Source organism: Staurois parvus, unplaced genomic scaffold, assembly GCF_062004578.1.
Source record: "Staurois parvus isolate SC_StPar_1 unplaced genomic scaffold, SC_StPar_1.0 ptg000096l, whole genome shotgun sequence".
Classification (NCBI taxonomy): Eukaryota; Metazoa; Chordata; class Amphibia; order Anura; family Ranidae; genus Staurois; species Staurois parvus.
Genome location: NW_028317892.1, coordinates 9,948,021 through 9,960,580, shown reverse-complemented (window position 1 = coordinate 9,960,580; position 12,560 = coordinate 9,948,021).

Sequence of the window (12,560 nt, the reverse complement as noted above, 5' to 3'; positions counted from 1 at the left end):
TTTTTTTTCTGGACTTTTAGTTGATATTCTGTCTCTATCATTTAAAATACACCTATGATAAAAATGATAGAGCCTTCATTTCTTTGTAAGTGGGCAAACTTACAAAATCTGCAGGAGATCAAATAATTTTACCCACTGTATTAATTGAACTGGAGGGAAAGCATAAGGCCTTTCATGATCTGTCACAGCATCCCCACCCAGTGCTTGCTGGCCCAGGTTTCTTGGAGAAAGGCTGTCTGGCTTGGAACGGTAAGGAGATGCTAGCAGATCTAACTGTAGAATTTTGCACAGAGATATAATCCACTTGAAAACCTGGATGTAGAAACCACTTGATGCCCAATTAGGCCACCAAATAGGAATTCCTCACAGATGTTTTGAATGTACAGGTGAAACTTGAAAAATTAGAATATCGTGCAAAAGTTCCTTTATTTCAGTAATGCAACTTAAAAGGTGAAACTAATATGAGATAGATTCATTATATGCAAAGCAAGATAGTTCAAGCTGTGATTTGTCATAATTGTGATGATTATGGCTTACAGCTCATGAAAACCCCAAATCCACAATCTCAGAAAATTAGAATATTGGGAAAAGGTGCAATATTCTAGGCTCAAAGTGTCCCACTCTAATCAGCTAATTAAGCCATAACACCTACAAAGGGTTCCTGAGCCTTTAAATGATCTCTGTCTGGTTCAGTAGGAATCACAATCATGGGAAAGACTGCTGACCTGACAGTTGTGCAGAAAACCATCATTGACACCCTCCATAGGGAGGGAAATCCTCAAAAGGTAATTGTGAAAGAAGTTGGATGTTCCCAAAGTGCTGTATCAAAGCACATTAATAGAAAGTTATGTGGAAGGGAAAAGTGTGGAAGAAAAAGGTGCACAAGCAGCAGGGATGACCACAGCCTGGAGAGGATTGTCATGAAAAGGCCATTCAAAAGTGTTGGGGTCTTTCACAAGGAGTGGACTGAGGCTGGAGTCAGTGCATCAAGAGCCACCACACACAGACGGATCCTGGACATGGGCTTCAAATGTCGTATTCCTCTTGTCAAGCCGCTCCTGAACAACAATCAACGTCAGCGTCTTACCTGGGCTGAAGAAAAACAGACCTGGCCTGTTGCTCAGTGGTCCAAAGTCCTCTTTTGTGATGAGAGCAACTTTTGCATCTCATTTGGAAACCAAGGACCCAGAGTATGGAGGAAGAATGGAGAGGCACACACTGCAAGATGCTTGAAGTCCAGTGTGAAGTTTCCACAGTCTGTGTTGATTGGGGAGCCATGTCATCTGCTGGTGTTGATCCGCTGTGCTTCATTAAGTCCAGGGTCAGCGCAGCCGTCTACCAGGAGATTTTGGAGCACTTCATGCTTCCTTCCGCAGACAAGCTTTATGGGGATGCTGACTTCATTTTCCAGCAGGACTTGGCACCTGCCCACACTGCCAAAAGCACCAAAACCTGGCTCAATGACCGTGGGATTACTGTGCTTGATTGGCCAGCAAACTCGCCTGACCTGAACCCCATAGAGAATCTATGGGGCATTGCCAAGAGAAAGATGAGACCGAACAATGCAGAAGAGCTGAAGGCTGCTATTGAAGCATCCTGGTCTTCCATAACACCTCAGCAGTGCCACAGGTTGATAGCTTCCATGCCATGCTGCATTGAGGCAGTAATTGCTGCAAAAGGGACCCAAACCAAGTACTGAGTACATATGCATGCTTATACTTTTCAGAGGTCCGATATTGTTCTATGTACAATCCTTGTTTTATTGATTGCATGTAATATTCTAAATTTCTGAGATTGTGGATTTGGGGTTTTCATGAGCTGTAAGCCATAATTATCACAATTTATGACAATCACGGCTTGAACTATCTTGCTCATCTATTAGTTTCACCTTTTTAAGTTGCATTACTGAAATAAATGAACTTTTGCACGATATTCTAATTTTTCGAGTTTCACCTGTAGACTTGCTGAAAAGTTAGATTTCTCTCCACCCAGGTTACAATCATCTCTACCTTTCTCAGTAGACTGACCCTTTACAGTGAAGGAAATAAGTATTTTCATCACCTGCTGATTTTGAATGTTTGCCCACTCACAAAGAAATGATCAGTCTAAAAATCAAATGGTAGGTGTATTGTAACACTGAGAGACAGAATATCAACAAAAAATTCATGTCTAACAAATTATGCACTGATTTGCATGTTCATGAGGGAAATAAGTATTTGATCCCTTCACAAAACATGACTTAGTACTTGGTGGAAAATCCCTTGTTGGCAATCACAGAGGTCAGATGTTTCCTGTAGTTGGCCACCAGGTTTGCACACATCTCAGGAGGGATTTTGGCCCACTCCTCTTGGCAGATCCTTTCTAAGTCATTAAGGTTTGGTGGCTGACGATTGGCAATTCGAACTTTCAGCTCCCTTCACAGATTTTCAATCGGATTAAGGTCTGGAGACTGGCTAGGCTACTCCAGGACCTTAATGTGCTTCTTGAGCCACTCCTTTGTTGCCTTGGTCGTGTGTTTTGGGTCATTGTCATGCTGGAACACTCATCCATGGCCCATTTTCAATGCCCTGGCTGAGGGAAGAAGGTTCTCAACCAAGATTTCACGGTACATTGCCCCATCCATTGTCCCTTTTGATGTGGTGCAGTTGTCCTGCCCCTTAGCAGAAAAACACCCCCAAAGTAGAATGTTTCTGCCACCGTGTGTGACAGTTGGGATGGTGTTCTTGGAGTCATAGGCAGCATTCCTCCTCCTCCAAACACGTTGAGTTGATGCCAAAGAGCTTGAGTTTGGTCTCATCTGGCCACAACACTTTCAACCAGTCCTCCTCTGCATCATTCAGATGTTCAGTGGCAAACTTCAGACTGGCTGGACATGTGCTTTCTTGAGCAAAGGGACCTTGCGGGCACTGCAGGATTTCAGTGCTTGTCGACCTAGTGTTACCAATTGTTTTCTTGGTGACTGTGGTCCCAGCTGCCTGGAGATCATTGACAAGATCCTCACGTGTAGTTCTGGGATGATTCCTCACTGTTCGCATGATCATTGGCACTCCACGAGGTGAGATCTTTCATGGTTCAACAAACCTAGGGAGACTGACCGTTGTTTTGTGTTTCTTCCATTTGTGAATGATTGCACCAACTGTTGTCACCTTCTCACCAAGCTGCTTGACGATAGTTTGGTAGCCCAGTCTAGCCTTGTGTAGTTCTACAATCTTGTTCCTGATATCCTTGAACAGCTCTTTAGTCTTTGCCATGGTGGATCTGATTGTTTGATTGCTCCTGTAGACAGGTGTCTTTTATATAGGTACCAAAATGAGATTAGCAGCACTCCCTTTAAGAGACTGCTTCCAATCTCAGCTTGTTACCTGTATGAAAGACACCTGGTAGCCAGAAATCCTGCTGAATGATAGGGGATTAAATACTTATTTCCCTCATGAACATGCAAATCAGTGCATAATTTGTTAGACATGCATTTCTTTTAAAATTTATGTTGCTATTCTGTCTCTGTGTTACAATACACCTACCATTCGCTTTTTAGACTGATCATTTCTTTGTGAGTGGGCAAACATTCAAAATCACCAGGGGATCAAATACTTATTTCCTTCACTGTAGGCTCTGTCCTGCCCCCTCCTATAGATCACCACTGTAATGATGTTTAGCCTCATTAGAGACTAAAGAGCCTATTGTCAGGTAACAAAAGGCACAGGGAGCATATATGGGCTTGCCAGAAAACTGGAATGTCCAAAACATTTTCACAAAATTAGTAGTTCCACTGGCCATAGTTCTGCAGCACATAAGCTTTATAACTTTAGCAGCAGTCGACACGTCATCTGACTGAGAGACATGAATAGCTGGGCCTGGGTACATGTCCATTGTTGTAGAAAAGCTCTTCTGGACAGGAAACCTTTTCCACTGAGCCCACTTTGATATAGGGATAGGAGAGACCATGGTCATGATCATCATCAGACACTGAGATGCTGATAGGTGAAGAGAGGAAAGCCAGGATAACCCAGCATCCTACCACCAATATGCTCTAGTGGCAAAAACAATGTATCATGAACCATGTTGAATTAGGTTATGACACACAAACATGTATGTCCTTGTTTTTTTTTTTTTTAAATGCCAGCCAGCCTGCCTCTTGTGGGGTTCTGGGAACTGCCTCTGTATTTTTGAAAGGGATCTCTGGCTAGAGAAGGAACAGCTCGAGAATCCAACCAGCAGGGTAGGTAAGTTGCATCATGTCTTGACCCACAAACAATCAGAGATACAGCGAAAAAGACAGCTCTTGGGAGTTGGTAATAGGCATCTCTCTGAGCAGCAATAGTACTCGTCCCAGAGATGGTAAGAGTTGACATTGCTTAGCAGAATGTGTCTACTGTTGCAGGAGCAAAGGTTTCCTCCTGGCACAGTCAGAGGCTTGAAGGGTACTGATTGTCCAAAGATGGCCTAAGCTGCTTGTCCTAAAGGTCTGAGCCCAAAGCTGTACCTTCCTATCGGAAAAGGAGCAACCAGGTACCCATAAGATTGTCCTGTTCAATTTTGCACCAGTCTTCTAGAATATGCTTCAACTATAGCTTAGACATCCAAGGCAAAATTGCAACCCACACCTTTTGGAAGTGTTGAAAATACTTGCAGGTACCTCCTGTAAGATCTCATCTAATGAAATGCCTCTTACCTTCTTGTTGCTGGCTGATTACAAGGATGAAATGACAATTATTAGTTCTAAACAGTCAGCATATATCTTGGCAGTAAGAAATACAAGATGTTAAGGAGTGCTTTTAGAGGCCTGCAGAAGGACTTGCAATCCAGGTAAAGGTACCCATAAGGAAGACACTCCCCCCCCCCCCCCCCCCCCCCCCCAGCAATAACCTGCATAGAGTACAAGGACCTGTCACAGTAAAATACACAAATTCCTGCCAAACAGGTACACTGCGCAAGTCTAAAGGAGAACCTCCCATTGTTAAGAAAAAAAAACCGTACAACTGCATCTAAAGCCATGTAGTAATTTAAACATAACTTTCCTCATTCAAACTGCAGCTGCTGAAGTTTTTTCTAAGCTGTCAAAAAGATCATGTTATTTCTGTTTACTAGGTGAGAAAAACCCCTAAAGTGTTAAGCACTGCTAAAGGAATACTGACACTACAGATTCCCACATCAGAGCACAGTGATTCTACCAGGTGGCTAATGAACCAGACCCTGCCATACAGAAAGCAAGCCATGCTGAAAAACAAACCATTTTCTGTTCAGGACAGAAAGAAAAGAAAAAGGTAGGATGCTGCACCAAACATTGATAAAATACATTGATCACCCAGAGGGCGTAGTCCTTTCCATATGTTTTTTTTTTTTTTTTGGAGTAAATTTACCTCCTTAACAGCCTATACCAGGGGTGGGCAAACTTTTTGACTTGAGGGCCGCAATGGGTTCATATATTGGACCCGGGGGCTGGACCAAGAGTAGTTGAATGATGTGTATGTGTCATCCATAGTAAGTATAGTAATATTCCCCCATAGTAAGCATAGTAATTCATCCCCCATATAGTAATTAATCCCCATATAGTAATTCATCCCCCCTATAGTATTTCATCCCTCATACAGTATTTCATCCCTCACAGTACTATTCCCCCCAAGTAGTAAGCCAAGTCTCCCGTGTCAATTCACTTACCTTTGCTCCGCGCGTTCCTCTCGCCGTGTTTCCGCGCCGTTCCGGTCTTCAGCGCGGACTGTGAGAGGAGCCTAGCTCCTCTCACGTTCATCACGCTGCCCTGCCTACACACATCCTGACAGCCCATGTTTGCCTGCCCTGGCTGCGGGCCGGATTAAGAGGTCCGCCGGGCCGTAGTTTGCCCATTGCTGGCCTATACAGTGGTCAAGTGCTTTGTACTGTCCTCAAGCCACACATTCTGATGCATCCTAAACCTCTTCCACTACCATGCTGCCCAGTTCCCAGCAGCAGGATTACAGCTACTGTTTCCATGCTGGGCACATTCAATGGTCACCCGTTGATAGCAGGGCATCTGACCAACACAAATGCCCACCAATGGCAGGGCTCAATCTCCAGGAATTGATCCTCTGCAAGTGTGTGCCAAACACCACTCTGCTGCTAGCTGGGAACACAGTGATAATTTGAGTCATCCTGTTGAAGCTGGAAGTCTCCTGGATGCTGCAAGGTGCTTCTTGTATCCTCACAGCTTTTTCCGCAAGACACCAGGCGACTAACCCTAGAAGCTGCCTTTTGCTCAGCCTCAAAATTTATGGGAGTGAGGTCTACCCAAACTACCCAGCTATCCAAACATATGCTGCCATGGAGTCTGTTAGGTAAATCTCTCAGTAGAAAAAAAATTTCTAATTTTTTTGACTTTTATGGACTTCAAGATTTAATGGCTGTGATATGCCCATAAATTAAAAGCAATTAACTTTGCCCATTTTGACAGTTACACTATCTGCATATAGCCTATCCCCATAGACTTGTATACTTTACCAGGTCAGACTTGCTGAAGTCTCTAATGCACCCTTTGGGAAGCTTGCAGTGTGCAGTGAAATTGGAGTAAGCAATTTCAACATATCTGAGTCTGTACAACTGTGCACAACTGATGATCAAATTGGATTTCAGCTTCCCCAAAGGCCTCAATTACACAGGCAGGTAAGGGGCACTAAAAACACATGGTTAAGCTGCAGTTTTACCGACCGCTGAGCTGCACGTTAATAAAGCCTACGGCCATGTTAGTACACATCTCCGCTGTGAAAATCACACAACCTGTCTCTTCTGCCTACCAATCCAGCATTTTCAAGTGCATAAGACTGTGCTGCAATCGCTATGCAACAATGTGTAATGTAGGTGGTTGTGGCTCATTGTGCTGGTTTCGAGGAGGAGACATATTGCCTTTGAGTTGCCAGTCACTGCCTCTAAAAAGCAATTAACAAAGATTGCTTTTCAAAGGAGGTGGTAACACAATAGCATATGTAAACAAGGCCTGAGGAATTTTTTTACTTTACTGATTAATTATGAATTATCTATCTTAGAATCTTGGTATTTGTGGCCTTAACAACTGAAATTAGCCATAAGCACAAAGTCAACACAATGTGCAGACATCTGGCTACTTTCTAGCATATTTCTTTTATGGTACTTTCATACATTTTTTTCATTACATTTTTTATGCAGTGCAGACAAAACCATGCCTTCACTGGCCTAATGGGGAGAGGTCAAGTGAAGCAAGTTTCATAACTTTCATTTGATTCCCCAAGAGAGTATCAGGGAGACCCATAGACAAGAATGTAGGCTGCAATCAAACTGGCTCGATCAGGCAACTTCCATCATACAGTGGGGCAAAAAAGTATTTAGTCAGCCACCAATTGTGCAAGTTCTCCCACTTAAAAAGATGAGAGAGGCCTGTAATTGGCATCATAGGTAGACCTCAAATATGAGAGACAAAATGAGAAAAAAAATCCAGACAATCACACTGGCTGTTTTGGAAAGAATTTATTTGCAAATTATGGTGGAAAATAAGTATTTGGTCAGTATCAAAAGTTCATCTCAATACTTTGTTATATATCCTTTGTTGGCAATGACAGAGGTCAAACGTTTCCTGTAAGTCTTCACAAGGTTGGCACACACTGTTGCTGGTATGTTGGCCCATTCCTTCATGCAGATCTCCTCTAGAGTAGTGATGTTTTGGGGCTGTCACTGGGCAACACTGACTTTCAACGCCCTCCAAAAGTTTTCTATGGGGTTGAGATCTGGAGACTGGCTAGGCCACTCTAGCACCTTGAAATGCTTCTTACGAAGCCACTCCTTCGTTGCCCGGGTGATATGTTTGGGATCGTTGTCATGCTGGAAGATCCAGCCACGTTTCATCTTCAATGCCCTTGCTGATGGAAGGTGGTCAAAATCTCATGATACATGGCCCCATTCATTCTGTCCTATACATGGATCAGTCGTCCTGGTCCCTTTGCGGAGAAAGAGCCCCAAAGCATGATGTTGCCACCCCCATGCTTCACAGTAGGTATGGTGTTCTTTGGATGCAACTCCGCATTCTCTCTCCTCCAAACACGAGGAGTTGTGTTTCTACCAAACAGTTCTATTTTGGTTTCATCTGACCATATGACATTCTCCCAATCCTCTTCTGGATCATCCAAATGCTCTCTAGCAAACTTCAGACGGGCCTGGATAGGAACTGGCTTAAGCAGGGGGACACGTCTGGCACTGCAGGATCTGAGTCCCTGGCGGCGTAGTGTGTTACTGATGGTAGCCTTTGTTACATTGGTCCCAGCTCTCTGCAGGTCATTCACTAGGTCCCCCATGTGGTCCTGGGATTTTTGCTCACCGTTCTTGTGATCATTTTGACCCCACGGGGTGAGATCTTGCGTGGAGCCCCAGATCGAGGGAGATTATCAGTGGTCTTGTATGTGTTCCATTTTATAATTATTGCTCCCACAGTTGATTTGTTCACACCAAGCTTCTTGCCTATTGCAGATTCAGTCTTCTCAGCCTGGTGCAGGTCTACAATTTTGTTTCTGGTTTCCTTCGACAGCTCTTTGGTCTTCACCATCGTGGAGTTTGGAGTGTGACTGTTTGAGATTGTGCACAGGTGTCTTTTTTACTGATCAGTTCAAAACAGGTGCCATTGATACAGGTAATGAGTGCAGGACAGAGGAGCCTCTTAAAGAAGAAGGTACAGGTCTGTGAGAGCAGAAATCTTGCTTGTTTTTAGGTGACCAAATACTTATTTTCCACCATAATTTGCAAATAAATTCTTTCCAAATCAGCCAATGTGATTGTCTGGATTTTATTTCTCATTTTGTCTCTCATAGTTGAGGTCTACCTATGATGCCAATTACAGGCCTCTCTTATCTTTTTAAGTGGGCGAACTTGTACAATTGGTGGCTGACTAAATACTTTTTTGCCCCACTGTATATCTGACTACCTTTGAAAATTAACTCCAGGCAGTACTGTACAATGGTTGTGCTTTACTTCCCCCTCTCTGTAATGCCTTTTAAAAGAGCTTCAACTCTTCCAGGTGCAGTTGCAAGAAAAAGTATGTGAACCCCTTGGGATTACATGGAGTTTTGCATGAATTGGGCATAAAATGTGCTCTGAACGTCATCTAAGTCACAACAATAGAAGAACACAGTCTGCTGAACATAATACTACACAAACATTAGATGTTGCCATGGTTTAATTGCACATAACATGTAAACATTCACAGTGCAGGGAGGAAAAAGTATGTGAGGCCCTAGCTTAATGAATTCTCCGAGAGCTAATTGGAGGCAGGAGTGAGCCAACCTTGACTCCAATCAGTATGATGATATTGGATGTGTTGCTGACAGCTGTCCTGCCCTTAAAAAACACCTGTTTTGGGTTTACTGGTTTCAAGAAGCACTGTCTGATCTGAACCATGCCTCGCTGAAAAGGGCTCTCAGAAGACCTACGATCAAGAATTGTTGACTTGCATGAAGCTGGAAAGGGTTACAAAAGTATCTCCAAAAGCCTTGATGTTCATGTGTCCACGGTAAGACAGACGGTCTACAAATGGAGAAAGTTTAGCACTGTTGCTACTCTCCCTAGGCGTGGTCGTCCTGTAAAAATGACTGCAAGAGCACAGCGCAGAATGCTGCATGAGGTAAAGAAGAATCCCAGAGTGTCAGCTAAAGACCTACAGAAATCTCTGGCACATGATAACATTTTTGTTGACACATCTACAATAAGGAAAACATTAAACAAGAATGGAGTACATGGGAGGACACCACGGAGGAAGCCATTGCTGTCCAAAAAGAATATTGCAGCACATTTGAAGTTTGCAAAAGAGCACCTGGATGTTCCACAGCACTACTGGCAAACTATACTGTGGACAGATGAAACCAAGATTGAGTTGTTTGGGAAGAACACACAACACTATGTGTGGAGAAAAAAAGGCACAGCACACCAACATCAAAACGTCATCCCCACTGTAAAACATGGCGGAGGGAGCATCATGGTTTGGGGCTGCTTTGCTGCCTCAGGGCCTGGATGGATTGTTGTCATTGATGGGAAAATGAATTCCAGAGTTTATCAAGACATTTTGAAAGAAAATGTACGACCATCTGTCCGCCAACTGAAGCTCCGCAGAGGATGGGTGATGCAGCAGGACAATGACGCAAAGCATACAAGTAATTCAACAAAACAATGGCTGCAACAGCACAGAATACGCCTTCTGGAGTGGCCCAGTCAGAGTCCTGACCTCAACCCAATTGAAATGCTGTGGCATGACCTTAAGAGAGCGATTCACACCAGACATCCCAAGATTATTGCTACACTGAAACAGTTTTGTGAAGAGGAGTGGTCCAAAGTTACTCCAGATCGTTGTGCAGGTCTGATCTGCAACTACAGGAAACGTTTGGCTGAGGTTATTGCTGCCAAAGGAGGGTCAACCAGTTATTAAGTCCAAAGGTTCACATACTTTTTCCTCCCTGCACTGTGAATGTTTACATGTTATGTGCAAATAAACCATGGCAACATCTAATGTTTGTGTAGTATTATGTTCAGCAGACTGTGTTCTTCTATTGTTGTGACTTAGATGACGTTCAGAGCACATTTTATGCCCAATTCATGCAAAACTCCACGTAATCCCAAGGGGTTCACATACTTTTTCTTGCAACTGTACACTTGCACACAGATTTTTGCAGGCATATGTTCCAGTGCACAATTAAACAATTATACAAAAGAGGGGCTAATGGTCAACCTGATAGGTTAAAATACAGAGTATGCTGTGTAGGAGGAATAAAGCTGGGTAAAGAAAAGCCGTGCTGTAACAATTTGAGGCCAGTAAGAACAGTTTCATGTAATAAAAAAAAAATACACAATGGTAAGACCGAGCACAGCAAAAAGACATAGGGTAGACTTACAGCATCACTATGGTCTCTCTTGAGCAGATATGTTAAAAAGGTGTTTCCAGATGTACTGTTGATGCTCTTCTGCAGAAACACAAAGAGGCCTGCAAGTTTCAGGGGATGAAAATACAGTGGTAGGTTGAAGTGCAGCACATGAGACACATGCTGACTTCCGTTCAGAGAATTAGCATACAGCTGGCAGAAACCAGTGGGACCCTGGTACCCCCATGTACAGTTTAGTGAAGTTTCTGGTCAGAAGTGTTTTTCATAAGAAACATGGGGCTAAACAGCCATGCCAAGGCCATCTTGCCTATGAATGAAAACAAGATCTGGCGTGCAGAAAAATAGCAGGTGCTCTAGTCCAAATTTGAAAAACCTCTGTGTAAGGCTTCAATCACATGGGTGCCGAGGCCCATAGACTATGAATGGACCAAGTGTTTCTGTGGTTTGAGCCTCCATATTCTGTGTGGACAACCTATGTAAGTGTTTCAGGGATACAGTGACTGCGCAGATGCAGCTCTTTCTAATTTGAGAGGTATGCTGGTGGGTAGCCTCAAATGCAGTGTGAATGTACCTTACAGAAGTACTAAAGAACTATCTTCAGTGAAGAATGGAACAAGGAGTTCTAAAAGAGATGGCATGGCTCCCACAGAGCCCCCCCCCCCCCCGATTTCAACATTGAACCTGTCTATGATTTCATGAACAAATGTCTGTGGTTAGTCCTCCTCCAAGAGATATGAAACAGTCTGACTGCCGACTTCCCTTACAAGAAAAGCAAAAACTACAAATATACCTAGGAGAATTCATTTTGTTTTAATGGCATAGGGTGGGCACAAAATATTCTGATTTTAGTTGGATATTCAAAAACCCTGGGTTATATCCTGCTACCTCCAGGTGATTGGACACTGACAAAGCTTTGCTTGACACCCCCTCTTGAATATACCCCTTATAACACTACCCCACTTTGTGAGGCATTGTGGTTTTTTTTGCTATTGTCCTTAGGTAATGGTCTTCTGATACATCAATAGAAGCAGTGCATCCAGATTGGGGCAACCTTGGGAGTCACACCCAGATCCCACCTGTGGGGACAGCCTGTAATGTTGCTTCAGGCACTGGATCCTACTTGGGCACTTATTGCAAACACGTGTAGCTAGCCACAGGATGCATTACAGGGCCTGTGCTATGGTCCATCCTTATTAAAACCAGACTCTGAAGGCCTCTCAGGGGTATGCCCACTATGACAGGCAAAGCCTGGACCTTAAATAGCCACCAGCAGCATGGACAGTTAAGACAGGTTTATTCGGTGTTGGGATTGATCCTGTAGCCTCAATTTATTACAGGTTTCCTGAATAGTAAAACTTTAAAAATGTCAAGAAACCGAGAATTGTTTGGAAATGATTCACTTATGAAGCATTAAACGTTTCAAACTTAAAACTTGGTAGCAAAAATTCCAACGTTCAGACCTTAGTCTCAGGTGCATGAGTAGGTGTTACATCAAACCACAATCTGCACTATTACTGCAGTTTCCACCTTAAGCCCTTTAAGAAATCAGAGACACCGCTCTCTCCTGGTCCTTGGCATCAGAGACACCGCTCTCTCCTGGTTCTCCTCGTACCTATCCCGACGCTCCTTCAGTGTCGCCTACAATGGTGCCACCTCCCCCTCACTCCCCCTCTCTGTTGGGGTCCCCCAGGGCTCTGT